We start from the raw sequence: 20,668 nt of genomic DNA, 5'->3' as shown, positions 1-20,668 counted from the left end.
TGTCTCCACTGAACTATCCATGCACTGAGTTAACTGATGTATTCTTTAGTTGATTTATGAGTTAATAACTAGTTAATTAATTAGTAATTAATTCACATCACTCATCACTAGTGTATTTGCAGTTAAACTAAATACAACTAGTTCAACCAAGTCAAACTGAACACAACTCCATCAACTCCTCAATCAACTCCACCAAACTCAATCACTTGAGTTCTAACTGAAGTCCATCATGCAATCGCTCAACTGACCCATAAGAAAAGCGTATTTCCTTCTGACATATACATGCGCCACATCTATAGCTCAAACTGAAGTGCTCCAAGAGGATAAGATAATGTTTATAGTCCAAATATTATTAAGAGCTAATAATATTCGACTGTTCCATTTTTAGCCTGGCAGTCTAAAAATAGACTCTGCCCATATGTCTAAAAATAGAAGTCCATCTATTTTTACCAACATGACCAATCATCCACAAATAGCATCCTACAACACATAGACCATGATCCATATGTCTAAAAATAGACTTTGCGCCAAAAATAGCCTGCGGGCCCACTTAGTGAAGGCAACTCCTTTCCACTAAGCTCCATCATCTTGTTGCATTTTCAACACTCCACCATTGCCCTTTCCTGGATGAAGCTAAAAGAGTCTTGGATAACCGTCTTGCTTCACCGCAGCAACTTCCTCCTGGATACAAGAAACTCTTGCCAAGTCCATTGCTAGTTGAAAATCCGACTGACACACCTCTGTTGTCAGTCGAAACGCCTATCATTGAAGATGAACCCTCTGAGTCCACACAGGACCGAAGTTAACAGGTCGAGATGGCAACCGACCTAGTTTTTTCTTCAGAAAGTCCATCTTCAGATGATACAGTCTCCAAAGAGAATGAGAACGACACCGTTCAAATTCTTTTTGTTAACACAGAATCCGATGAACAAGGGGGGAAATCTACCTGTTCCTCTACCACAGGAGGGAAGTTCCTCAGTTCAAGAGATTCATCCGGCCGCTTATTTGGTTCCTCCTCAAAGCAATCTATTTGTTTCCTTTGATTGGAATCTACTAGCGAGACCCCGCCTACCATTTAATGTACCATTCCGAATCATAGTACAAGCTTACAGAATGATCATGGCTGGCACTATCATAGATGAAGGGGCTTTTGTGAGTATCCTTTCCTCAACTGCTTGGAAAGTGCTTGGTTCGCCATCACTTCTGCCTAAGATTCGAAATCTGTCAGGCTTCAATAAAGGAACCAGTCGACCGTTAGGGATCCTTCCAAATTTGCCTATAACTTTGAGAAGGAAAATTGTTCATCTGAACGTGATGGTAATCCAAGGGCCTCTAGATTACAATCTACTCCTCGGACATGACTACATTTACAACATGGTAGCTATTGTTTCCTCACTCTTTCAAGTGATGTGTTTCCCGTATAAAGGCAGAATGGTCCAGCTCGTTGACCAACTTTCATTCCCCAGTTCAAACACGGCTACCAGTCAAATGCCATCCCTAAATGGTCTTTTTGCACAAGGAATGTCTCATCAACCTCCTATCCGTCCACCTAATGATCGCGAGTGATTCGATGAATGTGACTAAACCCAGGGGGCATGCGCCCTGGTTTGCTTCGGCAGGAAAACCCTAGATATAAGGTAGGTTTCCTCGTAGGATATATGACTAGTCTGACACACCCGTCCGTTTAGGAAAATGGGATCAATCTAGAATAATATTTCCTCATCGAAGGTTATGTGATTGGAAGCTCCCACCATTCACCTTTGTCTATTTCGATGGACAAAGCCAAGGAAGTGTTTTGGCTGCTACGTGGATGAAACAACCTTGCTTTAATGCAAGAACTTCCATATGGTAACTTGGAAACTCTACTTCTCTTTATATCGGGGGGCATGTAAACCTTTTTTACGCAAGTGAAAAGCAACCAGCATAACTCTAACCCCGTAGTTTTTACTAACTTCAGCTGCTTAAGTTAGGTGATTGGTCTGATCCACCATTCACCTTTGCCGGGACCAATGGAGATGGCAAAGTAAAGGAAATGTTTCTCAGTGAGAAACTATCCTACCTAACCTTTTTAGTTCATTAACCCTTAAGACAGTAGTTGGTCGTTCCTAGCTTGCATACAAAAGGCTCGGAGCAAAGTTTCGCATGGGGCAAGCTCCCTAAAAAGTGGACCTACTGATGAGAGACATCCTTAATATACGACTAGCATGAGCAGGTTTACGCGAAATTCAAACTCGTTAAAAAATAAACCTAACAATGAGCATATGTTCCCCCAGAGTTCAAGCTCATTAAAAAATGAACCCACCTTCGGTAAATAACCTTTGTGATTGCATAGCTATCAGCTTTTGAGCCTTGGTCGTGTTCTTACCATCACCTCCACTCTTTTTTAGCTGATCATACACCTCCACTTGATTGTTTACCCTTTTGAGGAACAACTGCGACGAGTGATTCTATTAGCCACCTTCTTTACATTGTCATTATTGAAAAGTTCCAAACTTAACTGGAACCAATTGCTATCCAAAAACATCACTCATTCCTCAAAAAATAGTCTCCTTTAAGCTCTTTTTAGAATTGTAAAATATGAAAGGATTGCCGAGAAATTGGCCTCTCCAGCTCGTTAAAGTGATTGGAAGTGCCATCCCTCCTCTATATTTTAATCCTTTTGGACCTAAGGGATCATTACACAAAAATAGCGAGCGCTTGTCTTTTTCGGCTCACTGAAGTGATCGGAGAAGTCATCCCTTTCATATTATTTTATACTTTTTCAGACTTAAGGGATTATACTACGAAAAAGGACTGTTGTGAAGGTAAATCCCCTCTGCGGACAGAGGCAATCCCTACTAGCCCAAATGGGGTCTAGCAACAATCAAACAATGCTAACACGCAGGTTCCTAATTGCAAATCAAAGACCGATGATGAGGGCCTACCTGGATTCCAACGCTAGTACTTGTAGAAGAGTCGTCGCTCCCGTTCCTTTGCTCCGGCTGGTCACAATCCCCACGATCCTCGTGAACAGACACCTGCACATGCAAAGAACGACACAAACACAAGAATAAAATCCAATAGATGCAACTATATATCAGTCAGAAAGGATATAACTCATCATCATTACAAAAGACAATAAGAGTAGAACCATAATGATAGTCGTCTATTATTGATAAACAAAGAAGAATACAACCATAGTTCTGACGTCAAATCCTCCTTTGGCTAGGTGATCAGCAGCACATGCCTTGCAAAGCTTGTTGGGAATGGGGAACAAGCCTCTCTCTCCTTGGTTACTTGGACAAGAATCTCCTCGCTTTAGATTTAGCTTCATGGGAATGAAGAAGGCTTCTTGTAGCATGAGCTTAGCAATTCTCAGAATTTGGGACTTAGAATTTGGAACTTGGAGACTAACTTGTCAAAGGAAAAAGGACAAGCTTTTATAGATAGAGGAGAAGGAGTTAGGGTCATCCACAAGATTCATGGGATTGGCTTTATCACTAAGAAGCTTCCATGAGAGGTGGAGAACTACTTCCCTTTTATGGAGATTCGAAGCCCAACCAAACTAACTCAAGATGGAATCAGTTCATGAATAGGTTAGGAAGAACCTTCGTAAGTTTGTTTGTTAAAAACTTTACCCAACTGGGCTGGCGCGAGTGCGACTCTGAGACAGAGCGCCAGCTGGCGCACCCTCTTTGGAGGATTTCCCCCATTGGCACGAGTGATACACAGTGTAACCGCGCCAATGTAAAAAGGGCTATTTTATGGGTATTTTGCAGAAGGCGTCTTCAGGTCATATGAAGTACATACTCAAGGGGATACAATGAAAGTGTTTTCAGGTTATGTCACTTCTCACAGGTCCCGGAATAAGTCCTCCAATGTGCAGGAGAAGGGGTAACAGGGACGGTGACAAATTACTGTGTAACAAGGACTACTGGAGTTTCCTTTCCGTCTCTTTTCAAACTCTCTAAAACTGAAAAGGACCAAGTTATCTTTGTCGTTAAACTCGTTAAAACAATAGCGACAAACTTGTCCATATGGACAAAAGCGAGTTTCACTGTCATTAGGCTCACTAAAACATAGCGACAGGTTTGCCCGAAGGGAAAATTATAGAACAAGCATATGTTATCCTCCTCAAGTTTGACAAAAATAAAGAGGTACTTGTCAGAAATTACTGGGGAAAAAGGGAAGAAAATTTGAAGAACTTCATTGGTAGTAGGTCGCTCTTGAACATGACACTTTCACTCCATCACCATGATTGAGTCGGGTTGGGTTATTCCGTTCACTGGTCATATCACCATTGGTCCTCTATACCATCCATTTTGGGGTTAATGCTACCAATCCATTCCAGTGTCACTGATATGTTCAAGAGAAGTTGCTCAGAGAATTCACCAACCTAATTAATGCCTCATCCAATGCAATACCTTCACGCTCCATTCTTTCATGACCGCCACCCTAAACCTTGTATCATCAGATCGTTTTCACCTCCACAAAATCATTTGCTCCATTTTGTGTCGTAGATGTGGGATTCATTAAGGCCCTCCTACGACGGGTCACTTCTTGTCGACATCAGCTCATTATCCAAGAAGTTGACTTAGGAACAACCCTTTCAATACTTTGAAGCTTGCATGCCTCAATGGCAAGTTTCTCACTTTCGGCGACATGTTTACATTAATGGCCTTCGACAGAAAGATTTTGCGTGGTGTTCGACATCGACTCATGTATTCACGCCACGTGAATTGTATTGCAGTACCTTGAGGGTCATTATCATTATCGGTGAATCCTCTCGCTCCTATTAATAGCTTACATCATTGGCTGGTAATCAGGTGATGTCTTTCCATGTTCGACATCAAAACATCTTTTCACATGGATCGACTTGTACTTCGGGCGAAGATTGAACGATTTTGAGGACCCCGGATGTAGTTTCATCCATTCGGGCTGCGATATATTCAGGAAAATAAAGACGTCAACTGTACACCATAGCTGCACAGATATTCATCCAAGCTAAGGGATGATGGCTCTACCAGAATCATCAGTCTGCCACACGAACGGTTGTCTGTCCTATGTACATGAAAATGAATTTATAAAGCTGAGCATGGGAATGCCCACCTCTGCTAGATCATGAAAATATTATGAAGATAATGTATTGTATTGTATCTTATTACAGGTCACCTTCTAGTTCGAAAAACCTCGGATCCTCATGATAAAGCATTTCACCCGACATCAGAAGATTTACGACCTCATGCTTTAGGGGGAAACTGTTATAGACATATTTGGGCACTGCAACCTCAATCACATATGTCAATAAACCAAGGGCTCTCAAACCCCTAAAAGTGTTGTTTCATACCCTAAAGGATCAAGGTCAACTGATTACATCATTTCCTAGAAATTCTCCCTGAAAAACTGGTCAAAACTAGACCATACAGACTGCTCCATGTTGAGGGTGTAATGCATCTCACCTGCAGTACACAAAGGGTGCGATGCATACTGAAAAGCCCTTCTGTAGGGTGCAATGAGCGATAGCAGGCAAATGGCAGAGGCAGTTTTCTAGGTGGAAACTCAGAGAATCTTCTAGAAACTACTCATGTGACACTTGCCTCTCTAAATTCGCCCAAGGATGAGTAAGAGATCATGAAATTTCCAAGTGGAACCAAGAATTATCAGTGAAATGACACTAATTAAAATCCCAGAAGCTGACTCACTCCCCTGCAAACATCTATATATGGATCCCTCATCCTAGAGATCCAAGAGGCTGGAATTTTGTAATTTGTAAGGAAGTGCTGTTGGTTTCTCTTTGAGACATTGTATTGTTAGGTGATCTTGCTTTTTATGAGGTGAAGAGGGCTTTATGCTGGGAGGATGATGCTGGATCAGACAGCTGGGTTGTAATCCTCTCTTCTACTACTTCTATCAATAAAACTATTTGAGTTTTCCTCCATATACTTGTGTATTTCTGAATCTTGTATTTGTGTATGCATTTGTATGGTTAATGTACATCTGATTCTACATTGTTTATGGTTATAGATCTCTATGCTTTGATGGTATTTTGCTGCTTTGACTCTACAAGTGTTCTTTGAAGTGGGACAAGTGAGAAGTGAGTGGCGAAGCTCTATTAAAGGGGAGAGGAAACAAGCAAGGAGCCAAGTGAAAGACTGAGGTTGGTACTCTCTGCTTCTCTCTCATCTATCTCTCATAAAGGAAAACACAAGTTACTTTGAATTGTTTGTTTCTATGATAGCTACCCGTCTTAGTGGGACTAGTAGCTCTGAATGGACACTAGTTTTCCCGGAAACAAAATAGTGACTCCGCTGGGGAGTGAATAGTTGTTTGTTTATTACAGTTGTTTTCTTTAAAAACTACAAACGGAGCCTGAAGTTAAGCCGGCTAGCCTTCGAACTGCTTTTGCTATGCAACTGCAAAGTAGATCAATGCTGCTTCAGTCAATCTCCAGGTTGGTTTATGAACTAAACATCTGACTTGCAAACATCCTAAGTGCCCTAGTGGTAGCTCAATAACATCATTAGATCAGCCCCTATACTTTGTGTTTATTGTCTATCATAAGCTCAGCCTAAATCCCTGAACTTAGCTGCAAATTGTGGGTGAAACCAAACTCAATCTCGTCCCTGGACCATCGCACTATCTCTCATTGGCAATCTAGATGAATCGCACCTCCCGTGTGCTGCAAGTGAGATGCATCCCTATTCCCTTAAGGACAAGTGCAATGATTGAATGAGACTATTTCTGCCTCCAAATTTTGGTTTTTTTCTTCATTCTTTTCAACTCTATTCAGTAGTTTTGTTGTCTATGATCAGTATATCACTGTTGAAAACTTCTTCCTTCACATTATTCAGCCTCCAATGATAAGGAATTGTGAATGTTTTTTATGTATTTTTCATCATTTACAGTCCTCCTTTGCAAACAGTAGCTTAATCGAATTGACGTCTTTTGATTTGAAAGTATTGCAACTGTCGTTTTTAGTCAAGAAAAAGAGTGTCGTAAAGTCTTCCTCTTTTAGATAGTTGATTACACTTTTGCCATTGTATTTGATTTGAATTATCAATTCTTTGAAGTGTCGAAAATAGTTTTCCATTCGAAAGAGAAAGTGTCATCTTAGTCTTCCTTTCATTTTTTTTGAAAAGAAATTGTTAAAGTGTCACTTCGAAGAAAAGTAGTTTAGATTTGTACTTAGTTTTCTTTTTGTCATTCTCACATTAAGGGAACTGAAAAACAAATACATGCATGTGCATTTGCATTTAGACTGCATGTGGAAATTGATTTAGGAAAAGTGCATCTAGTGTGTGCTCTCTGCTCTATGTTGAAAGAATCATATTTTTCTTTCCTTAGTAGCTAGGATTTTCATTGCTAACAGAAAATAAATGACTGTTTATCATTTTATATTGGATATTTAGGAGTTGCACATCCACATCACACAGTGAACTTGAAAGGAAAACTTCTTAAGAAATATCAACTATAAAATAAACCTCAATGAACATAAAAATGCTTTGGAACCTAATGCACAACATCTAGAAGTCTAGGCTAGAGACGTATTCCGGCGTCGTAAAGCCTGGTAACTATCGTTTTCATCGTAGGTTGGGTGATTCCTCCTCTTTGATACGACAAGTGCCAGTACAGACTTGTGCTCCCACGTACCGTCGAGTATATATTGGGAGACCATAATAGGTTGATATCCTTTATCCTTAGGAAGTCGTGTCTGTCGCCCTATCGATCACAATGCACTGAACACAGCATTCAGGAAGATTGACTGCCGTACGTAAAGTCCTCGGTAATTTCTCTATAATTTACCACCGAGGTGTATATTGCAGTTTTGTGATTGGTTTGGTAATCCCTCTGTCTAGATTTCCAGAGTAGTCACTTTCGTTCCTTTTCAGACTCCTTAAAAGAAAAGGTCCATCTGAGCACTTGTCACTTCAGGCTCATTAAAAATCGAAGGCAACTAGAATCATCTTTAGCTTTTTCTGGACTCGTAAAAATTGAGAAAGCAAGTTGTGTCAAAGCGTCATAAATTTTATTTTAATTCGGAATAACATCATTGTTACCTCATTGGTCCTAGGGTGAGAAAATGGAGTCTACCAATCAAGGATTTCCCCTTGGGGGGAATCCTAGCCCTTTCTCCTCTTGGGGAGATGTTGGTGCTCCACACATGGCTACATTGTCCCTTCCAGGACTCGCAATTGGCCTGCCGGTATGGCTTTTCTCGACCTCTGTCATTCAAAACACCATAAACCCTCAACAATCAAATCAGCAACTAGATGATACTGAAGTTTCTCCCCCACCTTCCACTTCATTTGTTTCTCCCTCTCCTTCTTCTTCTTCACTTGGTGAAACTAGTAACACTAAAAACCAAGTAACTGAGAAGAAGAAGAAAGGGAAGGAGAAGAAGAAGAAGAAGCCAATAGTGAAAGGGGGAAACCATGCATCGTCTGGTGAAAATCCACACACTGCACCATCCAAACCCAAATCTCTGTGTGTCATTTGCAAAGGAGACCACTATCATTGAGATTGTCCCTACATCCCGTGGATCTTGAGAGACTGGTCTCCCCACTTGCACAATCTGGTGTCTTCAACCTCTGTCGATCATGTTGAGAGTACACCGTCAACTAGTGAAAATGAAGTCAATGGGAAAAAAGGAAGATCTAAGTTTCCTTGTAGGTTGTGTGAAGGTGATCATGCCCTCCACTGTTGCCCTTTCCTGGACGAAGCTAAAAGAGTCTTGGATAACTGTCCTGCTTCACCGCAGCGACTTCCTCCTGGATACAAGAAACTCTTGCCAAATCCATCGCTAGTTGAAAATCTAACTAACACACCTCTGTTGTCGGTCGAAATGCCTATCATTGAAGATGAACCCTCCAAGTCCACACCGGACCAAATTCAACAGGTCAAGACGGCAGTCGACCCAGTTTTGTCTTCAGAAAGTCCATCTTTAGATGATACAGTCTCCAAAGAGAATGAGAACGACACCATTCAAATTCTTTTTGTTAACACAGAATTTGATGAACAGGTGGGCAATCCCCATTCCTCTACCACAAGAGGGAAGTTCCTCAGTTCAAGAGATTCATCCAGCCGTTTATTCAGTCCCTCCTCCAAGCAATCTAGTCGTTTCCTTTGATTGGAATCTACTAGCAAGACCCCGCCTACCATTTAATGTACCATTCCGAATCATAGTACAAGCTTACAGAATGATCATGGTTGGTACTATCATAGATGAAGGGGCTTCTGTGAGTATCCTTTCCTCAACTACTTGGAAAGCGCTTGGTTCGCCATCGCTTCTGCCTGAGATTCGAAATCTGTCAGGCTTCAATAAAGGAACCAGTCGACCGTTAGGGATCCTTCCAAATTTGCCTATAACTTTGAGAAGGAAAACCATTCATCTGAACGTGATGGTAGTCCAAGGGCCTCTAGATTACAATCTACTCCTTGGACGTGACTACATTTACAACATGGGAGCTATTGTTTCCTCACTCTTTCGGGTGATGTGTTTCCTGTATGAAGGCAAAATGGTCCAGCTCGTTGACCAGCTTTCATTCCCCAGTTCAAACATGGCTACTAGTCAAATGCCATCCCTAAATGGTCTTTTTGCACAAGGAATGTCTCATCAACCTCTAATCCATCCACCTGATGATTGCGAGTGATTCGGTGAATGTGACTAAACCCAGGGGGCATGCGCCCTGGTCTACTTCGGCAGGAAAACCCCAGATATAAGGTAGGTTTCCTCGTAGGATATATGACTAGTCTGACACACCCGTCCGTTTAGGAAAATGGGATCAGTCTGGAATAAGATTTCCTCATCAAAGGTTATGTGATTGGAAGCTCCCACCATTCACCTTTGTCTATTTCGATGGACAAAGCCAAGGAAGTGTTTTGGCTGCTACGTGGACGAAACAACCTTGCTTTAATGCAAGAACTTCCATATGGTAACCTGGAAACTCTACTTCTCTTTATACCTGGGGGCATGCAAACCTTTTTTACGCAAGTGAAAAGCGACCAGCGTAACTCTAACCCCGTATTTTTTACTAACTTCAGCTGCTTAAGTTAGGTGATTGGTCTGATCCACCATTCACCTTTTTCGGGACCAACGACAATGGCAAAGTAAAGGAAATGTTTCTCGGTGAGAAACTATCCTACCTAACCTTAGTAGTTCATTAACCCTTAGGACAGTAGTTGGTCGTTCCTAGCTTGCATACAAAAGGCTCGGAGCAAAGTTTCACATGGGGCAAGCTCCCTAAAAAATGAACCTACTGATGAGAGACATCCTTAATATACGACTAGCACGAGCAGGTTTACGCGAAGTTCAAGCTCGTTAAAAAATAAACCTAGCAATGAGCATATGTTCCCCCAGAGTTCAAGCTCATTAAAAAATGAACCCACCTTCAGTAAATAACCTTTGCCAGGGAAAATTTTAAGAACCCCCCCTAAATTTATAAATATAATAAATGGGCGAATCTCCATGGTATATAGGAAAAATGGAAGGCGATTTTATCAATAATATAATATGTATATATAATTTTTTGGCGAATCTCTCACCAGGCATGGCGAATATTTTACTCAATTATAAAATCTTGTAAGATCTTGGCGAGTCTTTCACTAAATAATAAAACTTTGTAAAGTCCTCGTGAATCTTAGCATAGGCTACATGTTGATTTAATTCCCCCATTTAAATAGGCTACATTCCAGGTGAATACCATGGGTCAATACCATGTGCCATTTTGGTGAATACCATGGGTCAATACCATGTGCCATTTTTATTTTTATTAATTCTAATATTAGGGTTAATAATGGTTTTTTGCATGGTATTAATAACAATCTAGTCCATGGTATTTGTCCCATAGTATTTTGGCCATAAGTTTCACCTAAATATAACCCATTTTTTGAGTGTTCGTAAATATAAGGTGACTTATGGAGTAAATATAAAAAAATATTTTATTTGTTTACCATACCTCTCGTTTATTTATATTTTTATTAATTTACCATACCTCTTTTACAAATATGGTATTTGGCCCATAGGATTCACTTAAACAAAACCTCTTTCGTGAGCCTTCATAAATAGAACGAGGGTTATGGACTAAATATAAAAAGAGGTTTTATTTATTTACGATACGTCTAGTTTATTTATATTTTATTTATTTACCATACCTTTTGAGTATTTATATTTTTATTTATTTACCATACCTTTTGAGTAAGTATAAAAGACGTTTTATTTATTTACCATACCTCCACTTTACTTATATTTTTATTTGTTTACACTCTTACATGTATATAAGGTGACTTATGGAGTAAATATAAAAATGTTTTATTTATTTACCATACCTCTCATTTATTTATATTTTTATTAATTTACCATACCTCTTTTATAAATATGGTATTTGGCCCATAGGATTCACTTAAATAAAACCTATTCTTGAAAATGGGCGAATGGATTCACTTAAATAAAACCTATTCTTGAAAATGGGCGAATGGAAGGTTGTAAGTCCTAATTTCAAGGGCTAAATTTACCTTTTTTACCCTCTCCCTTAAAATAAGGTGGGCTATTTGAGGTGATTTGTAAAAATGTACTATGATACAAAATATTCGCCCACTAAAAATTTAAAACCCCTTAATTTCGCCAAAGGGCGAACATTCGCCCCTAAAATTATCCTTGACCTTTGCAATTGCATAGCTATCAACTTTTGAGCCTTGGTCGTGTTCTTACCATCACCTCCACTCTTTTTTAGCCGATCATATGCCTCCACTTGATTGTTTACCCCTTTGAGGAATAGCTGCGACGAGTGATTCTATTAGCCACCTTCTTTACACTGCTATGATTGAAAAGTTCCAAACTTACCTGGAACCAGTTGCTATCCGAAAACATCACTTGTTCCTCAAAAACGAGTCTCCTTTAAGCTCTTTTTAGACTCGTAAAATATGAAAAGATTGCCGAGCAATTGGCCTCTCCAGCTCGTTAAAGTGATTGGAAGTGCCATCCCTCCTCTATATTTTAATCTTTTTGGACCTGAGGGATCATTACACAAAAATATCGAGCGCTTGTCTTTTTCAGCTTGCTAAAGTGATCGGAAAAGTCATCCCTTTCGTATTATTTTATACTTTTTCAGACTTAAGGGATTATACTACGAAAAAGGACTACTGGAGTTTCCTTTCCGTCTCTTTTCAGACTCTCTAAAACTAAAAAGGACCGAGTTATCTTTGTCGTTAAACTCATTAAAACAATAGCGACAAACTTGTCCATACGGACAAGAGCGAGTTTGACTCTCGCTAGGCTCGCTAAAAAATAGCGATAGGTTTGCCCGAAGGACAAATTATAGAACAAGCATATGTTATCCTCCTCAAGCTTGACAAAAATAAAGAGGTACTGGTCAGAAATGACTAGGGAAAAAGGGAAGATAACTTGAAGAACTTCATTGGTAGCAGGTCACTCTTGAACATGACACTTTCACTCCATCACCATGATTGAGTCGGGTTGGGTTATTCCGTTCACCGGTCATATCACCATTGGCCCTCCGTACCATCCATCTTGGGGTTAACGCTACCAATCCATTCCAGTGTCGCCGATATGTTCAAGAGAAGTCGATCAGAGAATTCACCAACCCAGCTAATGCCTCATCCGTTGCAATACCTTCACGCTCCATTCTTTCATGAACGCCACCTTGAACCTTGTATCATTAGACCGTTTTCACCTCCACGAAATCATTTGCTCCATTCTGTGTTGTAGATGTGGGATTCATTAAGGTCCTCCTATGACGGGTCACTTCTTGTCGACATCAGCTCATTATCTAAGAAGTTGACTTAGGAACAACCCTTTCAGTACTTTGAATCTTTCATGGCTCAATGGCAAGTTTCTCACTTCCGGCAACAGGTTTACATTAATGGCCTTCGACCGAAAGATTTTGCGTGGTGTTTGACATCGACTCATGTATTCACACCACGTGAATTGTACTGCAGTACCTTGAGGGTCATTATCATTATCGGTGATTCCTCTCACGCCTGTTAACAGCTTACATCATTGGCTGGTAATCAGGTGATGTCTTTCCATGTTCGACATCAGAACATCTTTTCACATGGATCGACTTGTACTTCAGGCGAAGATTGAACGAGTTTGAAGACCCCAGATCTAGTTTCATCCATCCGAGCTGTGATATATTCAAGAAAATAAAGACATCAAATGTACACCATAGCTGCATAGATAATCATCCAAGCTAAGGGATGATGGCTCTACTGGAATCATCAATCTGCCACACAGACGGTTGTCTGTCCTATGTACATGAAAATGAATTTATAAAGCTGAGCATGGGAATGCCCACCTCAGCTAGATCATGAATCTATTATGAAGATAATGTATTGTATTGTATCTTATTACAGATCACCTTCCAGTTCGAAAAACCTCGGATCCTCATGATAAAGCATTTCACCCGACATCAGAAGATTTACGACCTCATGCTTTAGGGGGCAACTGTTATAGACATATTTGGGCACTGCAACCCCAATCACATATGTCAATAAACCAAGGGCTCTCAAACCCCTAAAAGTGTTGTTTCATACCCTAAAGGATCAAGGTCAATTGATTACATCATTTCCTAGAAGTTCTCCCTGAAAAAACTGCTCAGAACTGGTCAAAACTGGACCATACAGACTGCTCCATGTTGAGGGTGCGATGCATCTCACCTGCAGCACACAAAGGGTGCGATGCATACTGAAAATCCCTTCTATAGGGTGCGATGAGCGAGAGTAGACAAATGGCAGAGGCAGTTTTCTAGGTGGAAACTCAGAGAATCTTCTAGAAACTGCTCATGTGACACTTGCCTCTCTAAATTCACCCAGGGATGAGTAAGAGATCATGAAATCTCCAAGTGGAACCAAGAATTATCAGTGAAATGACACTAATCAAAATTCCAAAAGCTGACTCACTCCCCTACAAACATCTATATATGGATCCCTCATCCTAGAGATCCAAGAGGCTGGAATTTTGTAATTTGTAAGGAAGTGTTGTTGGTTTCTCTTTGAGACATTGTATTGTTGGGTGATCTTGCTTTTTATGAGGTGAAGAGGGCTTTCATGCTGGGAGGATGATGCTGGATCAGACAGCTAGGTTGTAATCCTCTCTTCTACTACTTCTATCAATAAATCTATTTGAGTTTTCCTCCATATACTTGTATATTTCTGAATCTTGTGTTTATGTATGCATTTGTATAGTTAATGTACATCTGATTCTACATTGTTTATGGTTATAGATATCTATGCTTTGATGGTATTTTGCTGCTTTGACTCTACAGGTGTTCTTTGAAGTGGGACAAGTGAGAAGTGAGTGGCAAAGCTCTATCAAAGGGGAGAGGAAACAAGCAAGGAGCCAAGTGAAAGACTGAGGTTGGTACTCTCTGCTTCTCTCTCATATATCTCTCATAAAGTAAAACACAAGTTACTTTGAATTATTTGTTTCTATGATAGCTACCCGTCTTAGTGGGACTAGCAGCTCTGAATGGACACTAGTTTTCCCGAAAACAATATGTAGATACAATTCATTTACATATAGAGAGAGAGATATATATATATATATATATATATATATATATATATATAGATATCTATATATATATATATATATATATATATATATATATATATATATATATATATATATATATATATATATATATATATATATATATATATATATATATATATATATATATATATATATCACGCCCAAGTACATGAGTTTATTGAGCTTGTTGACCACCCTCACTCAACGACCTAGTGAGAGATGCTTCTAAAAAAAATAGAAATTATATCTATATATCACGCCCAAGTACATGAGTTTATTGAGCTCGTTGCCCACCCTCACGCAACAACCTAGTGAGAGATGCTTCTAAAAAAAATAGAAATTATAATAAATTAATTAACTTAAATTGACAAAAATCTATTCAATATGTGTATGCACATATGATTCGACCTATTTATATTTTAAGTAAATGTACATAAACATATATATATATACCATACCACAATGATGGAAAAATGGCCCTCCATTGATTGATCTGATACTCTTTTTGACTTAATGAGAGTTTCTCCTAAAAAAATGGAATTTATTATAAATTAATAAAGCTAAATTGAAAAAAAATCAATTCAATATGTATGTACATATGACTCTATGAATGTCATTGAAGAACTTGCACATAAACATATATATACCATGATGATGATGTAACGAGCGATGGCCCTCCCTTGATTCATCTGATACTCTCCTTGATCCATGACCGATCTCATCGGCATGCATAGAAAGTCACCCTCTAGCTGATGCATGAGACTCAGTTGATGCTCTATCTTGTTTACTCCTCAAAGAATCAAGTGGTAATTGCTCATGTAATGATTCAGGCCCTCGATCCATATATATATATATATATATATATATATAATCTTTATAAAAACCCCAAGTTATCTCATGCATTTAAAAATCTTTCAAATGACTATTTAAAAAGATGAAAAAAATCAAAATAATTAATAAGACAAATAAATGTAACTATCCAAGGGTTTCTTCAAAATTATTTGGTGTAAATTCTTCATTTCAATTATACTCGAGACTAAAAATACAAATGCTAAAGTGCACATTTTGAGAACTAAACACAAAATTTTCTAAAACATGTCAAGTTCACCAAGTTGTGCTTACATAGTGGGGGCACACTTAGTATAGTATTGAAAGAAACACGTGGTCATTAAAAACACCACATTTATATCTAAAAACCACACACATATCAAAGATATCTTATAATGTCCATAAATAAATTTTGATGGAGAGCTTCTTGACACCAATTCATCTTTCACACATAAATCTCGAATTGGCATTGCCCCATACAATAGATCACTAGACATCATATTAACATTGGCACAATGACTTATGCTAAATGATTTAAATTGACAAGAAATATTTTTTGCTTCTCCATGCAATTGCTTTAACTTCTCCTTTTTGACTTGGTACACGCCTTTCATCTAGTTGCACATAAGTTCAGAATTGGTGAAAACTACAATTCCATTGGATCCATACTCCCTAGTTATTCCTAAGCCTTCTATCAGTGCAATATAATATGCTTCATTGTTTGTTGTCCTTCCAGGTACATTCCTTTTCCTTTGGAGGACTTTTTTCATCGCAATATTGTATAACACATAAGTAATCATGGCTTGTCCTAGATTGGGATAACAAGAAACTTCTATGCATAATGTCCATTTTTCAACCATGTTTAATGGGTTTTCTGATCCCTGTAAAAAACAAATTCAATAAAATGAATAATATATTTATTTTTTGCAAATGCCTTAGATTATGGGAGAATGATGAAAAATAAATATATATTGTGATGGAATGATGGAATATTACACGATCTATTGTGATGAACTGCCCTAGTGGAATAATAATGGCAGTTTACAAATCAATGCAATTGGGAAAACGTCTTAACAAATGTTCTCATGTTGGAATGCACAAGAATAACATTCAAACACATGCTACACTACATTGATTTTCGATGATGAGAAAAATATTTTTCATTATAAAAAATTAATGTGATTTTCAACCCAAGCTAGGGCCTCTAATCCTCTAATAGTTACTCCCATGACTCTCCATACCCCTAAGACTAAAATAATTATTAGTACTTCCATGCCTAATGATATTCCTTCACTATTCAATGAAGCTTATACTTATCATGAGAATACCAATCCTTGAAATTAGATATATATTGTCATGTTTATCAAGTTTGGACTATACCGAAGGTTAACCTATCAATGGATATTTTCCATCATGTTATGTATGATTTTGTTGCAAAAATTGCCACATTTAAAAAGTTTATACCCACATTCAAATCAATAAACAACTAATTTGTAAGGGCTTTCATCTTCTATATAAGTCATTCAATACTTTTCTATGAGGCAATAAGGGTTGATTATTGAACATGACACATCACCTATCTACCTTGGACACCTTAGTTCAAATCAAAAAATATTGAGAGAAATTATTTATGCATATGAAGTTTGGTGCCACAATATCTCTCATGAGACTTGTGAGAATCAAATTATGGAAATCCAACCACACTTCATAATCCATAATTTTAAAATTAAATGTGACACTCCTTACTTTATTCTCTTAATTGAAGTCGCATGTATTTCTATGAAGTCCAAAACCATGAATAAGTATTTGTTGTATGTATTTATATGAAGTCCAAAACCATGAATACTTATTTGGATTATAAGCATAGATAGTTTAATTTGAGTAAAAATGAGTCTTTGTTATTGCTTTTAGTATGAATGGTAGTCACCATATATTTAAAAGATGTTGAGCTAAAACTTATAAGCCTTGAAACTATTGGAACATAAAAGAAGACAATCAATTCATTAATATTCTTTTATTTTACCCTGCCCTTAATAATATAATAGCTTTACACAATGTCATAATTCAAGTATTTTTAAAAAACCATAATGATTTTGATATTTACATTTACACTATGTTAAAGCATAGATATTACATTGTAAATAATATTTACTTTGACTTCGCTTGTCCCATGAACTCTATTCATTTTAAATAATAATAAATATGTAACATAAATTTAATCTACTTAAGACAACAAAAAAATTTCAATAATTCACAAATGAATTCAATCTGTAACCTTGACTCCATAATTTTTTACTTGTAATTTACAACACTCAACTACTCAAACTAATACATAAAACTAATTTATATCTATATATAATATTACATAAAATATAATATCCTTCTTCTACTATATAAATTTTTTATTTCCTAATAAATAAATAAATATAAATAAGAAACTTAAACTTTACCTTATCCAAAAGAGAATAAAAATAATACTAAAATTCCTTAATAAATAATTGTGCATGAGAAAAGTATTCTTTGCATTTCCAAAAAGAAGAAAATAATATTACTAAAAGCCCTTTAAGTTATCTCTAACTTTTTACTTTTAATAAAATTTAAATAAATATCAAACTTGACGGTCATTCATGTACGAACAAATGAATTCTCTAAAATAATTATCAAATAAAATAATGTTTATGTAAATTTAGGAGAAACGTTAAAATGTAGCATGAACATCCTTGATATTGAGGAGGTCAACCATAACGAGGGGAGAAATAGTAATATGGTGCAAAATAATAATAGCATGCCTTGTCATCGAATAGTATCACGGTGATAACGATGGAATTTCCTAGAAGTTTGCTCCCTTTTTTTTTGAAAGGAACTTTAGAAAAGAAATTTCTTTGTTTTCCCTGCTAGGTTTTGGGCCTTCTACTTGAATATGGCCAAGATTTTAAGTTGTTTGGAAACTCTTGGCTTTAATATTTCTTTTTGAAGATTATTTTTTTAAACATACAAGTGATTAGGATCTAGTTGATAACCTGAGAAAATAACTTTTATGATTAAAGAAGTTTTCTTTATTTTCAAAAATATTATTTGAAATTGTTGGGATTTGGCCTGGTTGGTTAGCATTGATATTATCTCAAAGAGAATTGAAATGTGCATTCGTGTTGTTATGTGTATTGCAATTGATGAACAAGGATCTAGAAAGGGAAATACATTATTTTGGGTTGCAATCAATGTTAGTGATAAAGTCGGCAATGCTCTAAAAGACATGGCCATTGTCGTGAAGTAGAAAAACAGAGTCGAAGAAGCCAGTGAAGCCATCATATCATTAAGGAATTGATGTTTTGTTCATGCTCAAGAAATTCTAGACAATATATTGTTGGATTTATACAAGGTAAATTGCATGGGCTAAATTATTTTAGAATGAAATTGTCAAGATCAATTTTCCCATGACAGATCATGGTAAATGTTTTATCAGATGCATAGCAAGTGTAAACAAAATTGTACTTTGAAATTTCCCAAGGAAACTAGAATTCCATTCATACTCGAAAGGGGTTTGACGACTTTGTTGGGTCCATTTACCACTTATATTATTTTCAAACATAAATTGTCAAGATCAAGTTTCCCATATGACAGACTGCGGCAAATGTTTTGTCGATGCATATCAAGTGTAAACAAATTTGTACCCTAAAATTTCACAGGAAACTAGAATGTCATTCATACTAATAAGGATTTGACACCTTTCTTAGGTCCAGTTTCCACTTACTGTCATTCTAAAATATAGGAAATGTCCTTATTGTATGGGTTTTTGGCCTTTTCTGAGGTAAAACTATCCAATAGATTATAAACCCTTAGAGTACAATATTGTCAAATCCAAGCAAGGTGTCTACAAACTGTGAATAGGTTTTCTCATAAAGGATATAAGAGATGCACTCTCTCTTGTGGGTTGTGTTTTCTAGGTAATTTTTTGTTATTGAATGTGAGAGGAGGCATTGTTGTGTAGGAAATTAGGTCACTGACATTGATTTAGTAAGGACTCAAAATTAAATTAGGAGAAGGGGTGCTTGTAAGACGTAGATACTAGATATGAAGCAAAAGTGACTAGGGTTAGATAAGGGTGTTACACGAGAAGCAGACCCCCACAAAAAGATTAAGTAATTGTAAACATATTGCCATCATGGCATTCACTTCAAATGGATTTTGCATTCTCTATAGTCCTTTCATTTTGACTTGTGTATATAATTTCCACAATAATGTTATTGCAGAGGTGTGGTAGACTAGAGGACCAAATTAAACTACTGAAACACGAGCTCAATCAGATTCATTAGGGCTTGGCATTCAATGGAAAGAGAACTAAAACAACTAGGTCTTAGGGAAAGAAATTCTGAGTGACTCTAGAACATGAGGTCATGAGATTGCTCAGAAACTTGGGTTGGTCTTATATGCCACAATCTAACTATGTAGTTGTGGAAGCAGTCTACAGGTATAAAAACTAAAACAACAATGCCATAATCTCTAATGTATTTCTTATTTTCTTTACAAAATATTGGTCATGGCTGAAATTTATGTCATTATATGAATGTGGGAAATATTTATTAATTGATCCAGACAACAACAAATCGTGCATTTTTGCTATATTTTTTATGCATCAAGGAAGGGTTGTCGAAGCAAAATTAATTCTACAAACTGTAGCGCCTGCATCTTCAACTAGTCCACGGGGAGTTGACTCTCACTTGAGGTCCTATGAAAGAGCCCATGAGATTCTTATAGAAGTTGAAGCTAAAGCAATGAACTATGATTTCTTCAAGGAAAATTCATTTACGGATCAATCCATGCAATGCTCATGGAGGCATGTTGCACCTAACCGAAGTGAACATGAGATGCTTAATTCTGATTTTGGGGATTGCGAGATGACAAAATTCCATGCAACACTGGATTTGCAATCTCATAGCAGGAGTTCTTGTTTATCTCTGATACAAGGTTCCAATCCTCATTGTTTGACAATGCTTCAATAGAAGACAAGACAGAGGAAGATGGTTTTGGGGACGAAAATATTAATACAAATATTATCAGCATTGTACTAGCATCCTCTCAGGATATGGCATTTGTGTTTCCTCAAAATCCTCAAACTCAACATGAAAAAGTAGAAGTCTTGCGGCAGAGGCTCTAGAAACTTTGCTTGAAGGAAAATGTCGGTGTGAAGCATTTAGGTTTCTTACTTTGAATTCCTCCTTGTCAGACCAGGCAGTAACTCCTCAAAAACAACTTATTCATATTCATTCAGGTTGGTCTTTATTATATACATGAGGGAGAGACTATTCACTT

General features: G+C 37.4%; 2 pseudogenes; one reads left to right on the top strand and one right to left on the bottom strand.

Annotated features, from left to right (window-relative positions):
- LOC149163251 (pentatricopeptide repeat-containing protein At1g73710-like) overlaps positions 1 to 4,416 on the bottom strand; it is a 33,597-nt pseudogene extending 29,181 nt beyond the window's left edge.
- A 14,078-nt stretch (positions 4,417 to 18,494) lies between these two features.
- Positions 18,495 to 20,358, top strand: LOC149163250 (protein POLLENLESS 3-LIKE 2 pseudogene; annotated as a pseudogene).
- The last annotated feature ends 310 nt before the right edge of the window (positions 20,359 to 20,668 follow it).

The sequence above is a fragment of the Pinus tabuliformis genome, chromosome 5_1 (assembly GCF_031772625.1).
Source record: "Pinus tabuliformis cultivar Carrire ecotype Pingquan chromosome 5_1, CPIR1, whole genome shotgun sequence".
Classification (NCBI taxonomy): Eukaryota; Viridiplantae; Streptophyta; class Pinopsida; order Pinales; family Pinaceae; genus Pinus; species Pinus tabuliformis.
The sequence above is the reverse complement of the archived record's forward strand: the minus strand, read 5'-3'. Positions and strand labels throughout refer to the sequence as shown.